Genomic DNA, 13769 nt, shown 5'->3' with positions numbered 1-13769 from the left:
TGTGATCTTGCTTTACCATGGAGATGTGTAAAACAACATAATTACCTACATTGAACAATTAGTCCATAGAAGTATGAATTATAAATAAAAAGTCCTTACAGATTTATGTAAGCTTGCTCTATGGATAATTTAACTTTTGATGGCTGAAACTTGAGCGGTTCAATATTTAAAGCTTTTACGACTTCCTGGAAGTGTCGTGAATAACAAAAGCTACTTAAGTTGGTGCTCGAAATTTTTGGAGGTGTTTTTTTAACGCCTTTCGTATTTTGCGCTGAGTGTTTAAGGTGTATGGTATGAGGCGCGCGCAGTGCCGGCGGCCGGCGGCTGCGGGCGAGGCGCGCGGGGTCTCATCCTTGCCACTCGCCACTTGGCGCCCTCGCGCCGCTCAGTCAGCGCCTGATCGCGGGGGGACCAGCGTCGCTCCGCCCGGCACTCGCGATCCACGGGTTCGCTAACCTTTCCCATACATCGCATCTTACGTGATACATCAACAGATACATTTTTTAAAACAAAAATAAAAAACAATCACCACCTTGTTCAGTGAACTCTGCCGAAACCGGCTTCGAACCCGACTTGTGATTGTTTGAACTGACAGTGCGCGTGTTTTGCTTTCCTATCGATAACATAACCTGTATGAATTCAAGGGCACAGAAGTATCAGATCTGATTAATCGGTTTTTTGGATCCAGTGCTGCAGAGCTGTTCGAACGAGTTTAGCCTCCTTGTGCCTACTTGTAAAATATAAGTGGGCGTATTCGAAAGTTTGAAAATCGATTGGGGTGACGTGCGTGCGTGGGATTGAGTTTATGTAATCTTTGTTTACCTTGGGAATATGCACTGAGCTGACTACGCTAGGTGTCCACCTATTCCTTGTGCCGTGCATTCCCACTGCGGACTTTCGTGGACCAGCGTAAAATAACTGGTAAGTTCCTTCTTTTTCTTTAAGCTTCACATCTATTTTACGAAATACTTGATTTTCAGCTTTATCGTAGAAGACAGCATTTAAGTAGGTACCTAAATATTATTAGTTTGCATGTTCTATAGAAAATTGAATATTTGTATTTGTGCAAAATATTTGAAAGCTCTCGAACAGCGCTATGAATATTTATAGCTATTGTTTAATATCTAGGACCTAGACCAAAATGCTAATGTAAGTAGGCTTACCTGTTACGGAGTGCTTAGTGCGTATACCTACCTAGTAGACTTACCAACGAAATCATAGCTGCCTACGAGGTATCTAATCCGATAAGTATTGTTTTTAAGGTCTATAAAACTATTACTTACTGTAATCCTAGAGGTATTTTAGCGACAAACATGCATATGAAGGATGTCTATTATTGCTGCCCATGCCCACAGGTGAGCGGGGGAATGATCCCTCAGCGTGGGCAGGAAACATGAAAGTACCTATTAAGTCCGCTAATAATATGATGGGAACCTTAATGGACACAGCGAGCGAAATGAGCCTTCAGAAAACCAGCAGCAGGGAAAAGCCATAAGATTATTGTTCATCATTGGTACTCGTATACGAGTAGTAAGAAACGATGAGAATAAAGATGCTGACGAAGGATTAAATGTTATTCTTGTCTGTATTAGATGTTAATTACCTAATTAACTGATTCTAAGGATGCATTATGTAAAATGCTGAATATTAAAGGATACGCTAGCAGGAGTTGCCTTGGACCTTTGTCACTACGCAGAGATTCACACTATACTGAATAAATGAGTTCGTGGAGCTTTGATATGCTAATGCAACTGGAAATCAAAGTGATCTTAAGTATAGCTTTGATTAGGTTTACAGAAAATATGCCATTTACAAAGGGGTTATTACAAAACATTTCCAATACAATCCTTTGTTGCACGCTATTATTACCAATAGTTGCTGAGCTGAAACACGAAAGTTCAAGATCTTATTAAAACGCTCAAATAATAGAATCAAGTTTACAAAATAACAAGAGGGATGTTACAGGTTTTGAATTCAAATGCGTGTAGCGTGCACCTAATTTGTGTGAGCAGACCGCTTGCCAATGGGCAGATTTTATACTTAAAGCGAAACCGGTTTAAAAGGAACGTGAGAACTGTATGCTTTCGATTCAGAACAGATCACTTTTTCTCGATTTATATTCATATCCAAAAGAGGATTCATATCGGGTTCAGATCCTTCGAATTTATATCGATAGGAGATACAAAATGCACGTCCAAAGATTTGTTGATAAGAAATGCACAAAGATAGTAGTTGACTTGTGAAGTACGGAAGCGGTTTTTTCTTTCAGACAGTCGGTCCATATTTCATGAGCAGCAGCCGAGTTACAATGGCGTCGCGATGAGGTCGACGGACGGGCGCAGTCCGTCAGCTTTTTATACCCTATGTATGCTGCTGATACATACTTCGTTTGATAAATACATGATTCCACCTAACGTTGGTATGACTGCACTTATGAGTTTTATTTGTCACATTTATCAAGACCCAATGGAGAAAGGATATAACAGTTTGACCTTGACTAACAGTTTAACCGAATAATAAAAAACTCATTAGAAATGTTGGTTGCTGGACTTAATAGTGGCATCTATAGTCCGTAACTTGTACCTATCCTATTGGAAGCACTATTACTCAATTGGAGATGCCACAATAATCGATGGTGCCGATAGACAAAAGAGAAGGAGGTCTTTGGTAGTTGGAAATGCTTGGTAACAATACTAACAATAGGTTTACGTGTGAATAAATAGTTTCTGTGAATTTATAGGTAGATTCCAATTAAGTAGCTTAACGTTCGTACTTTACAACATCTCAGTTTTGAAGGTTGTGTAATTTAATATTTATTTGCATTTTGGATAATTTTACTCCAATTTTCGGTACACAGCTAGGTTAGTCCCGCCAAGACCAAAAGGTTTTATATCACTATAAAGATTCATTCCTTAGGCTTCTTGTATAATATATTAAAGCTAACAGACGGCTCGTATTTTGGCAAGACGTGTTTTAACGGTCGGTTGCCCGCTATAGTGGCGTTGCGGTTTCCACGCGGGGCTCCCATTACAATGTGATGTTATCCCTAACCTAACTAGGTATGCTCACATCCAATAAGATACTTTCGTTGGACATGAGAAATGGTCTTCATTGAACATAAGTAGTCATACCACCAGTTTTATTACCATAATCGTTCATGATTTTTAAACACGTGGTTTATTTTAGGCAGTAAAAATATGCCGGGTTAAGTGCTTTCCATCTCAAGATAGCTACCACGAGCGAAACCGAAATAGCTCTCGAGAGCATCATTATACCCGAGGGAAATTAAAACGAATTACGTATGCACGTAAATCTGTTAGATCTGTTCCTACCAATGCATATAAATAATGAACACACTCGTATTTCCATACTATAGAATGAGGAATATTGAAACGGGATTGCAAATCATACTAAATCTGCCATGCTTTAAATAGAAGTACTGCGTTCTTATTTGTAAACAATCGCTGCCGGCTGCTGACGTTATGAGATTTGAGTAGTTGCGCTGAGTCAGACTTATGTACCTACCGTCGCTCGTCGCTCTACCTACAGTGATGGCATCGTGTAGAATATACTACTTGTACCTAGTAATATATGCGGTATTACTATTGTATTCGTAGTTGTAATAATGACTGGCGATCTACACAAAATGGAACTCGCTGCACTAAACTATTATTGCTGAGTAAACACGAAAGTAGAAAAATAATGTTCAAGCTACCTATTAATGACATACATTACATGACAAGCCTTACACATCACTATGCATTTACATATTATATACATCACTATACATTTAAGGCTTAACAGGTACATATATCTATGCTTAAAAATATTCTATTTTGTCTATGAATAAGGGAGATCAGACGTCCACTGGTCGCCCCGTGGTAATGTCAACTTCAACTGCAAGTGTTGCCGAGCCCTCGGAAATGTGCGCCGAATGCAAACACTACCAACGTCCCACATTACCGCCCCCAAGGGCCAGCGGCGGCATACTTCCTGCTCTATATGACGAAGTTAGATTAACCGAGGGACCTCTTTCAACGGCCTCGCAATAAAATACGACGTGGTTTATTTATTAGAACATGATTTAATTCTACGAGAGATCAAGTTCGTTTGGTGGTTAGATACTTTGCCACTAAATTGACACTAATACACCTTCGTCACATTAAATTTATGACAATACAATCTATTTCAACGGAAAACTTAAACCTCATTTATATCTACATCGATGTACCGAATGATGTCAAAATTAACGTGAAGGTGTAAAAATCACCCTAAAATGTTAAACAAACTTAATTACACAGCAAATAAAACCATAAATAACTTAAGCTTGCACATCCTGTTCACAATCAACAACGTCCACAAAAGGATTAAGTGATTTGTTACACAAGAGTCGTCGGACTATAATAAACTAAATCAATAGTTCTGGGGTGACCACCCCACTATGTGTGGTTTAATGGGGTAGAGGGGTCGAAATTAGATTAACACAAATCGACCAGATTTTGCTCAACTGTGGTGATATTGTCTCGATTATGACTTATGAGCAAGTAAACTTTCTCTAATAAAAGTTTATTGATTTAAACATATGAACTAAATTAGTGAACACGAAAACACACTTCAAAAGTTCAGAGTAGGTGAGCAAACTTGATTTAACTTTTATTATTTTTTATTATCCCAAGTTAGACGCCACCAAAAATCTAATGCGTCTTTTCGGTGTGAAGGTAGTTTTCGTTCGACTATTTTATTTATTTTATGAAATGTACGCGATTTGATAAATTTTTCGCCATGGCTATCATCAAAGCCATGATGGAGCAAAATTAAAATTAAAATTACAACCTGTTGAAAATAATGAATATGAGAGGTAGTGTTATGTGCTGCACAATTATTTTAGATTATGAGTGCTAACCAGTTGTTTCATTAATAGTTATGACTATGACACGGGTAAGTGGCACAACTGGTAATTCCTACGTCCGGGCGGGTATGTAAGTGCATCATACGTTTTTATATGCATATAGATACTCCCTATTTGGAATTATGCTTATACCTTTGAGGGTTTGAAATTATGGCTAAAACATACTCGTAGCAATAAGTCCGATTTAATAAATGTTCCGGATTAACGGACTAATTTTGATATAAACTATTTATATTGGTGTAGAATTGTCAGGTTTATTGTGTATTCCTTTTCCAAGCGTGCCTAACAAACTCAACGTACAAATTCAGCACTATAAGGTCCATAAGTTACGAGATAAAGCGATGACCGCCGCTTGCCAAATCTCATTATTTATGGCTCAAAGGGTCTTTCTTCCGCTGTCTTAGAAAAGAAACCTTTCACCTTGCCAGGTAATTTTTACCTCGCAGTTTTTTAGATAGAGAAAACATCTATTGGAAAAATGAATTAACTTTTGCTAGATAGATAAAGCACATTGCACCGAAACGATTTTAATCAAGTATTTGAATAAAATATTCCATATCGATTACTTTTATGTAAATAGCTACTCTTGATGAAGAAAACGAGGCCTCATTTTGAGAAAAATCCTATTATTATATTAAAGGAATTAAATAAAACACTGATTTAAACTTTCACGATTATTACGAATGAAATAAGTAGAAGTACCTATGTACGTGTCAGCGGATAAAAATTAAAGAAAATAATATCTGGGATTGAAAATGTACTGAAAGTGTTTACCGTGTAGAGCCGCCTAGCGAGAAGACTACATAATTCTCCGAGACCACGGGGACAACGCCGTCCCTGAAACGTTGGAGTTCAGTTTAATATGATGTTATATCATACGCGATTAAGTCCCGATTTAAAAATAATTATGTGGAATTAAATAAGTTATTACCTATGTACATGTCAGCGGATAAAAATTAAAGAAAATAATATCTGGGATTGAAAATATACTGAAAGTGTTTGCCGTGTAGAGCCGCCTAGAAAGTCGTTTGATATTCTTAGACCAATCGTTATATGTACCTCTCCTTTAATGGATCTGATGTGTAGTTGCAGTAGCTATTAATCTGTATTTAATCCGAAAATACCTCTGATTTCATTTATTATGGAAAGCTTCTGGCAAAAGGGTTTTCATCGAGGTGATCCCAAATGTCCATGGAATAATGAAATTAAATAATGAAAATGGTGCGTTATTATAGTTAAAATTTACCGTCATTGTGTTAAAAAGGGAAACATTTATTTTTATTTTAGCAAACTTTTAAATAAAAGCATTTTAGTACATAGTGGCAATTACCTGTGCCTGTACGTTAATCCTTTGAACTAATTCCGGCAGGCAGGCAGACCAGGCTTGCTCTTGCGTCAGTTTCAGTTGAGAAGGTCAATTATATTTAATTGACTTAGGTCAGGACTAGCCAGGTTATGTCGAGCACGGGGGTCGAGGTTGAAATAATTGCTTTAATAATAAGATACATTAACCAGTCGCGCCAGACCTCCAACGTTTCATTCGGAGAAAATGAAATGTGACAGCCGCGCGAGTTTTTCGAACTACCCGCATGATTATCCTACTGTTTGCGCACTAGGGATGTTATGCGACCATTCGATTTAACGTGGACTTCTGATTTTGGATGAGATCGCATTTTGCGACGATTTCCCGATTTTAAAAATAATTATGTGTAATAATTGAATATAATTGCTTTAATAATAAGATACATTAACCAGTCGCGCCAGTATTCATTAAATTGCGCAGTAATGATCCTATCTTAATGCGACCATTCTGTGGACTTCTGTTTAAGATCAGCATTTTGACGTTTAGTCTTAGGTCGAGTCCTTCTTATAGGTTAATAAATCAGGCGACAGTAACGCAATACGATAAAAATCGTTAAATATTAGACAGACTCGCAATCACTTTACTGGATGCTGTTACTGCTGTTAGGTATGTCGTCCACTTCCAAATATATAATTTGAAAAGTTATCGCTCAACCTACTTTGGTTGTAGCTAGATCGCCATAATCGTGGATGAAGTAATAGAAGATTATGCTTGCATTTAATTGTTTTAAATAAATTATGTTAGTAACTAGAATTAGCACATCTTCAGTAACATTATTTGGACCGAGACGAGACATACCGGAACCGCGAAGTGCATTGGAGCGCGGCTCAAGGTCGCGCACGCTAAATAATGATTCATAAACATAAGCATGCACAGATTAGACAAGCATAAGTAGCGTAAATCATTAACTTGAATAACAAAGAGACAAAACGTTTTCAGCCGTGTGCTGAAAACGTCACACTTGGCTTTGAAGACATTCGGAGCAATACTGACATTTGAACCAGATTTGTGTCGTTTAAACTTCAAACTCGGGTAAATCCATTCTGCTTTAAGGTTGATTATGTATAAAAATATATAAAATCTGAAAAAGAATCAACCTTATATCACAATAGATTTACCCGAGTTTGAAGTTAAGCGACACATTATTTTATCTTTATGAACTGGAATAAATCAGGATATTCCTTTTTGCAGAAATCTGTATAACAGCGTACGAGCGTACTTTAATGCCCTCTTCATACATACGAGTACACGGGTTAATTGACTATGGCTAATCGATGTTCATGTTCCGTTCATAATATTCATTTGCATGTTCCTCAAATTAGCCTTCCAGAGCACTGAATCTGCATTTGGTGCATTCATGTCATGTTTGTATAATTAATAATCTGCCTATGATTTCTAGGTGACCTGGTTGTCTATGCTCGTATACGTTTGAAACGTTTTGTTTTGATACAATCGTAGACGAAGTATCGTACGTAGCTTTATTCCATGAAAACAAATTGATTGCAATTTCCCTATTACCTTTCCTTATTTGTTTCTTATTTTGATTTAATCACTAATCAGTAGTTTTCTCTCTCATGAACATGAGACTATTGTAGGTACAACGTATTCTAAGTATCAACAACGCATATGCTTTTGCGTTTCAACATTACAAGTATATTTTCGTCCATTACATATTTTTTACGAGACAAAATGTTGAGTACTTATGCACAAGTTGACTTGCAACTGCGTGACTAAAGTTTCATGTTAAAATTATAAAATGCTCTTAAATGCGGTCCCCAACCTTTATCGTTTCACAGAAATGCATCTGATCCATGGATAACTAGATTCGATCAATGTAGCGTGACGCAGTAACGGGCAACGCCGACGTAGAATTAGTAGAGAATAGCTGTTATTTGTAAAGTTGCTTACGCTTATAAGGCGCTATCACGATTGTATGTTGTGTAATGTGTACTTAACAGCCGTCACTTAAATCCAGATTGATATGTATTGTGCGTGGATAATAAGTGCATTGTTTATACCTACTATGCTAAATTTTGTGTAATCCATACTAATATTATAAATGGGAAAGTATGTGTGTCTGTTTGTTTGTCCGTCTTTCACGGCAAAACGGAGCGACGAATTGACGTGATTTTTTAAGTGGAGATAGTTGAAGGGATGGAAAGTGACTTAAGTGACATAGGCTACATGTTGTCTCTTTCTAACGCGAGCGAAGCCGCGGGCAAAAGCTAATATGATCATATATGGTCGATATTGTGTAAATCTATGGGCCACAGTACAGACTGATTTTAATCAAAGTGTCTTATACGTCAACTGTCGACGGCTTCTTATCCGTTTTAGACATTTTATTACTGCGAGGTCTATGACATTTTTTTATGTGCGACTATAACAGAAAACTTGCAATTTTACAATAGCTATCAGCAAACATAAACGTGGAATGTACCCCAGAATAAACCGGTGCAAGATGAGCAGTTGCGTGACTACGGTCTATTGCTGCGAGATTTCTCCTAGACCTTATAAAAACAAACCAGTTCGAAATCGGTTTTATTGTTCCTTACGTACACGCCTTCCAAATTGCATCCAATGAACCCTCGGTTTGCTGGTGAAAATTGTGCAATTTAAAATTGCTTAAAATTGACAACTTCCTGAATGATTCTCAGAATTTGAACGTGCGATAATCAAAGTGTTCGAGAGCGACATTTTCCGAATATGGTGTGAAGACTGAAGGCGTTTAGAAAGTGAAAGGTGCATCTATTTCGGGGCGTGCGTATCGCGGGCGCATCACACCCGACTAGCCATTATAAATTGTGATCTGTGATCACTTAATACATCTTGCGATATAGAAGGTCAAATATCATAGTTGTAACGTAATGTTAAAAGTTGCAGAATCTCCACATTCGATAATTGAATGTGTCATTTTTAACAGTTGATCGTCTTCTATTTATTTAAAGCAATATTTGCGTCTTCTGGAAATGATGACAGATGGTTAATTCACAGCTACTGTTTGTTTTTGTCATCAACTGTATGTAGATAAGATGACATAATACGACGAATAAGCATACTTAGATACGTAATAATAAAAGCTTCTGTGTAAACGTAGGGTTTAAAGTCAAATATTTTTTTTTATTTAGATATCAAGTCCTACTTTTGAGTTTTTACTTCTATTGCGTGACAGTAATTTTGATGTATAGTCATAATTGTACTCTAAAACTTCTATTTTATTTGATATCTGTAATCATCAACAGTAAATTAGCGAAAGTACTTTGGAAGCTAGCTTTACATTACTTTATTTGTTTTGATAGTTTCAGCATCATACATCACACTGAAACTGCACTCACGTCATATTCCTATCAGTCACGGCTTTGTATGTGCACAGAGCTCCATAGCAAACATAGCCTCCGATTTAGTTTTGTTAAAAATCTGTTTGTACTCATCCTCCTTGCGTTATCCCGGCATTTGCCACGGCTCATGGGAGCCTGGGGTCCGCTCTGACAACTAATTCCAAGATTTGGCGTAGGCACTAGTTTTACGAAAGCGACTGCCATCTGACCTTCCAACCCGATGGTAACTAGGCCTTATTGGAATTAGTCCTGTTTCCTCACGATGTTTTCCTTCACCGAAAAGCGACTGGCAAATATCAAATGACATTTCGCACATATGTTCCTAAAAACTCCTTGGTACGAGCCGGGGTTCGAACCCGCGACCTCCGATCACGCACGCTCTTACCGCTAGGCCACCAGTGCTTAAGAATCTGTTTGTACTGTTGCTGGAAAGGCTGAGTTATAAATAGATAATTAGTACTGTTTTTACTTGGTAGGTTTATTTTAATTGGTTTGTGTAATTAGGATTCTACTATGTACTTGTTATTAACACTTACTCGTATATGAGTCATGTCTGAAATAAATGATTATGCGTCAGCGTAGGTCCACGGTTTAACTCGATTTGCTTTTGTTTGTCCGGATGTTCTCCTCCTGTAGGTCGCAATTATCAACCGATTTTCATGAGATTTTGTATCCAGATTCTGTAATAACCAATTTTTTTGGTCAATTCAGTTGTTTTGGTAATTTTCGTCGTCGTTTCGTAGCTAAGCGTCTATGGCGCTAAAAAATATATAGTGACTGGACTGGATAACTATTTTAGCAACTAAGTATTTTTCACTTTTGTTTTTCTAAGCATGTCGCGAAGGTCTATGGCTGCCAGAGCCAAGAGCCTATAGTTTATCATATGGACTTCCGGTTCGGGTGCCATCTTAGCGGCATCGTGTCGTGAATAATTTCTCCTTCTTTTGCTCATTAATGTTGTTTAAAGTGTAATATCGATAGCTTATTATGCAGTAAACTAATGTTATAGTGAGAAGCTGATGAAGAATTAATCTCGAAACGCGTTTAGCCCCTTTTTTGTCATCGACGGCCGATAGTCCACGTGCCCTTGTAAAATCTAGCTATCAATTTACTAGTGCCAACCTCAAAGGTGCCAACTACCGAACAACGTCGCACTTACCCTGACACTGGCAAAATAGTCCCACCAAATGGGATTGAGGCCATTTATTAAAAAAAAAAAGTTTATCATATTTGCTTTTTTCTTTGTTGTCATGGATAATCTGAATGAGAACAGCGTCGTTCAGCACGGTGCGTATTAGGTATCGATCGGGCGAGCGCCTCAGCTGCGCCGCCCCACATTTCACGCTTGTCCACGATCGCAACACGCTCGCTTGCTCGTTTTGCTACGTGCTCGATCTCGTTTACGGATCATAACATTCGGTACAATTAGGACGTGTATTTGATAGGTTGTAGCAGTAAATCAATATGAGGGGACAATCTTAGCCATAACAGTGTAGGTATCTGAAGTTTTGAGTAGTTGTTATTATATTAATACATCGTTGAGGGATTGTGACTCCTCCATTTTCATCCTCGTTTTTAGGATACTGACTACTCCCACCTAAAGTATACCTTATCCTTATAATCTTTTAATGTTTCCACTAAACGTTTTCGCATATTTTAACATCGCATCATGTTTATTTAGCAAATATTATAAAGTTGTTAAAGGTTAGTTGTGGGCGTCCATATTCATGTTAAAACGGCTTTAGTACTTATGAAAAAGTAGACATTCTATCTATTTGGGTATTTCTTATAATGTCAAGCTAGAACCGCTAAATTTACTTATGGGCATGTTATGTGTTGTATGCCGAAAAAGGAGAGCAAATGTATCCGTAAACACAAGACAAATCAAAATTGAAAATATTGTCCTAATATAAACTTATTTGTTTCGCAACAATACAACGACGATGTCTCAGGCAAAAGCTACTTTATGCACCTATTTCGGTATCACACGAATTGGTATTCAGTTCGGATTTCCCGGCTTTAGCTCCGAAGGGCTAATCGATATAATCGGATAGCATCGATGATAAGCAAGCCGGGCTCGAGCGCGCGGTGGCAGGACTGCTAGTTTGTGCCGCTTGCATAATCGCCAGATGGGCTTGAGTCACGCTGAGTAGGTGTCACTATTATCATAACAACATTTTAATCAGGTACTTGTTAATTAGCCAGGAAATCGTGGTAACATCTCGATTGATGACAATTGTCTACGCCAAATATTTTTTACAGTGTCGTTTTAGTTTTACCCAAAAGCCATAGTTCTTTATGATATTAACTTTTATCTATCTGCCTCTGCCTCGTCTATGTGATGCCTACATTTCATGGCTTTAAACTGATTTTCATAATTATAATTTTGCAGCTTTTCCCTTCACTATTTTATAATTGTTAACCAATTATGGGAAAAGAGCTAAAACATGTAGAGGTAAGGGATCATCCACATATTACGTCACACCAAATTTCAGGTTTTTGGACCCCCCCCCCCCCCCCCCCTATGTCACGCTTTTTTGTATCCCATTAACAGGGATTGTCACATTTAGTATGACCCCCCCCTCCCCCTTACACTGTGACGTAATATATGGATGACGCCTAAGTATCATGCTAGCGGAGCGACTTAAGAGCGTTATAACATTTCGGCGTCGGGCGAAATTAGGTATTTTACCCGCCGCGCGAGCCCAATATGCCGACCCTTTCTAGCACGTCATATCACTCGCTCGCACTACAATAATGGACAAAACAATCTTGATCCTTCCTATGGATTTTTGAAAACAACCACAATCTACTATCTCGTTACAAACTTTTATTTTTTAAACGTTATTTTGTACGAAAATACTGGAATATAGCCCAAAATAATATTAATTATGTTAAAATTTATTTAAAAATTTAAGGTAATAATTATAAACTGTGATCATATTTAAGTAGATCCCATTCCAAATATTTGCTTTTGTTATATGATAAGTATTAGAGTAAAGTATATATTAATACAATGATAAGTCAAATACAATTCTAATTACTTCAAGGTGGTACTCAGGGTCTGATGATAGAGTCAGATGGTGGTCACCTGTACCAATGAACCATGTAACTAAACCACTTCGTATTTAGGCTCGTTGGGTTCATCTCAACAAGACCTTTGACAAGAGGTGGTACTCAGGGTCTGATGATGGAGACAGATGGTGGTCACCAGTACCGATGAACCATGGAACTAAACCACTTCGTGTGTAGGCTCATTGGAATCGTCTCAACAAGACCTTTGACAAGAGGTGGTACTCAGGGTCTGATGATGGAGACAGATGGTGGTCACCAGTACCAATGAACCATATGACTAAACCACATCGTGTTTAGGCTCATTGGAATCGGCTCAATAAGACCTTTGACAAGAGGTGGTACTCAGGGTCTGGTGATGGAGAGAGATGGTGGTCACCAAAAAATCAACTCGCATATGTGAATAACATAAAAAACACGAAGTGGTTCAGTTAATGGGTTCATTGGTACCGGTGAGGTGACAACCATCTGGCTCCATCATCAGACCCTCAGTACCACCTCTTGTCAAAGGTCTTGTTGAGAAGAAGTAAGAACCCAATGAGCCTGATTACTAAATGGTTTAGTTATATGGATCACTGGTACTAGTGACCACCATCTGGCTCCATCATCAGACCCTGAGCACCACCTCTTGTCAAAGGTCTTATTGAGCCGATTCCAATGAGCCTAAACACGATGTGGTTTAGTCATATGGTTCATTGGTACTGGTGACCACCATCTGAGTCCATCATCAGACCCTGAGTACCACCTCTTGTCAAAGGTCTTGTTGAGACGAACCCAACGAGCCTAAACACGATGTGGTTTACTTACATGGTTCACTGGTACTGGTGACCACCATCTGGCTCCATTTTCAGACCCTGAGTACCAGCTCTTGTCAAAGGTCTTATTGAGACGATCCCATTGAGCCTAAACACGAAGTGGTTTAGTCATATGGTTCATTGGTACTGGTGACCACCATCTGGCTCCATCATCAGACCCTGAGTACCACCTCTTGTCAAAGGTCTTGTTGAGACGAACCCAACGAGCCTAAACACGATGTGGTTTACTTACATGGTTCACTGGTACTGGTGACCACCATCTGGCTCCATTT

At 38.3% G+C, this 13769-nt stretch overlaps 1 protein-coding gene across 2 annotated transcripts in view; it reads left to right on the top strand.

The window, feature by feature from the left end:
* The first annotated feature begins 374 nt into the window (after window positions 1–374).
* The window catches only part of LOC125227181, a 210042-nt gene continuing 196647 nt past the window's right edge, over window positions 375–13769 (top strand). For both annotated transcript variants that reach the window (XM_048131418.1, XM_048131417.1), the window contains exon 1: window positions 375–921. The gene's annotated coding sequence lies outside the window, so the exon portion shown is untranslated. The remainder of the gene's footprint in view (window positions 922–13769) is intronic.

Source organism: Leguminivora glycinivorella, chromosome 6 (genome assembly GCF_023078275.1).
Source record: "Leguminivora glycinivorella isolate SPB_JAAS2020 chromosome 6, LegGlyc_1.1, whole genome shotgun sequence".
NCBI classification, from domain to species: domain Eukaryota; kingdom Metazoa; phylum Arthropoda; class Insecta; order Lepidoptera; family Tortricidae; genus Leguminivora; species Leguminivora glycinivorella.
This window is presented reverse-complemented; position numbering and strand designations above follow the sequence as displayed.